Here is a 2,500-nt window from a genome sequence, read left to right as displayed (position 1 = left end):
TGCACTCAAAAACTTCTATATGTTTCACGGATAGACCCCGTGAAACGCTAGAAATTGGCGGGGATGTGTCTCTTGTGGCTCACGGGGCTGTTAGGGTGGCACAGAACTCCCTCGGAATGGGAAAAGGGGTCATTTTCGTGTTGCCACATTGCATAGGAACGCCATGAAACTTCCAGAGGCATTTGCAGCAGAAAGGCACGTGCACTCAAAAATTTTAATATTTTTCACGCATAGACCCCGTCAAACGCTAGAAGTTGGCGGGGATGTCTCTCTTGTGGCTCACGGGGCTGTTAGGGTCGCACAGAAATGCCTCGGAATGGGAAAACGGGTCATTTTTGTGTGGCCACATTGCATAGGAACGGCATGAAACTTCCAGAGGCATTTGCAGCAGGAATGCATGTGCACTCAAAAACGTCTATATTTTTCACGGATAGACCCCGTGAAACGCTATAAATTGGCGGGGATGTCTCTCTTGTGGCTCACGGGCGCTGTTAGTTAGGGTCGCACAGAAATCCCTCGGAATGGGAAAAGGGGTCATTTTCGTGTTGCCACATTGCGTACGAACGGCATGAAACTTCCAGAGGCATCTGCAGCAGAAATGCATGTGCACTCAAAAACGTCTATATTTTTCACGGATAGACCCCGTGAAACGCTAGAAATTGGCGGGGATGTGTCTCTTGTGGCTCACGGGGCTGTTAGGGTCGCACAGAAATCCCTCGGAATGGGAAAACGGGTCATTTTCGTGTTGCCACAATTGGCATACGAACGGCATGAAACTTCCAGAGGCATTTGCAGCAGAAATGCATGTGCACTCAAAAACGTGAATATTTTTTCACGGATAGACCCCGTCAAACGCTCGAATTTGGCGGGGATGTTTCTCTTGTGGGTCACGGGGCTGTTCGGCTCGCACAGAACTCCCTTGGTCCACCTGATTCGTGCATACAGGCAGCAACTAAAACTCTGTAAACCTGCTGTGAGGACATCTAAACAGTGGACTAGTGAGGCTGTGGAAGATTTGCGGGCGTGCTTAGACTGTACTGACTGGGATATGTTCACGACTGCTACCAATAGTCTGGATGAACTCACAGAGGCTGTGTACATCAGCTTCTGTGAGGACTGCTGTATCCCAACACGTACCAGGGTGAACTTTAACAACAACAAGCCCTGGTTCTCAGCAAAGCTCAAAAGGTTGAGGTTGGAGAAGGAGGAAGCGTTTAGGAGTGGGGATAGAGACAGATTCAAGGAGTCGAAGAACAGGTTTAGCAAAGCGGTGAGAGAGGCTAAACGACTGTACTCAGAGACACTAAAACACCAGTTCTCTACTAACGACGCTGCTTCTGTCTGCCAAAGGGCTCAGGCACATCACCAACTACAAACCCAGAGCGCCCCACACCACTAACGACTCCCGCCTAGCCAACGACCTGAACGAGTTCTACCGTAGATTTGAAAGACAATTGGACTGTCCTGAACCACCCCTTCCCACCCAAGAGGCCCCATCCCCCACCCATACTACAGAAACGACTCTCTCCTTTCAGGAGGGAGAAGTTAATGGGCTTTTCAAGAGGCAGAATCCACGCAAAGCAGCCGGGCCGGACTCTGTCTCTCCAGCCACCCTCAGGCACTGCGCTGGCCAGCTGTCTCCGGTGTTCACCAACATCTTTAACACCTCCCTGGAGACATGCCATGTACCAGCCTGTCTCAAGTCCTCCACCATCATCGCTGTGCCCAAAAAGCTAAGGCCAACAGGACTAAATGATTACAGACCGGTCGCCCTTACATCTGTGGTAATGAAGTCTTTTGAGCGCCTGCTCCTGGCACACCTCAAAGCCATCACAGACCCTCTCCTGGACCCCCTTCAGTTTGCCTACAGAGCCAACAGGTCTGTGGACGACGCAGTTAACATGGCCCTCCACTTCACCCTACAGCATGTGGACGCCCCAGCATCCTACGCCAGGATCCTGTTTGTGGACTTCAGCTCTGCCTTCAACACCATCATCCCTGCCCTGCTTCAGGACAAGCTCTTCCAGCTGAACGTGCCCTACTCCACCTGCAGGTGGATCACAGACTTCCTCTCTGACAGGAAGCAGTGCGTTAAGCCGGGAACAGAAGTCTCTGACTCCAGGTCCATCAGCACGGGAACTCCTCAGGGCTGCGTCCTTTGCCCACTGCTCTTCTCCCTGTATACCAACAGCTGCGCCTCCAATCATCTGTCCGTCAAACTCTTGAAGTTTGTCGGACGACACCACCCTCATTGGGCTGATCTCTGGTGGGGATGAGTCTGACTATAGGTGGGAAGCTGACAACCTGGTGACCTGGTGTAGCCAGAACAACTTAGAGCTAAATGCTCTAAGGACAGTTGAGATGGTTGTGGACTTCAGGAAGAATACAGCCCCACTCACCGCCATCACCCTGTTAGACTCCGCAGTCAAAATTGTGGAGTCCTTCCGCTTCCTGGGCACTATTCTCTGCCGGGACCTCAAGTGGGAACTGAACATCAGCT

Source organism: Petromyzon marinus, unplaced genomic scaffold (genome assembly GCF_048934315.1).
Source record: "Petromyzon marinus isolate PM22_M1 ecotype Great Lakes invasive population unplaced genomic scaffold, UKy_Petmar_22M1.pri1.0 PM_G_Scaffold_26, whole genome shotgun sequence".
NCBI lineage: Eukaryota > Metazoa > Chordata > Hyperoartia > Petromyzontiformes > Petromyzontidae > Petromyzon > Petromyzon marinus.
The sequence above is the reverse complement of the archived record's forward strand: the minus strand, read 5'-3'. Positions refer to the sequence as shown.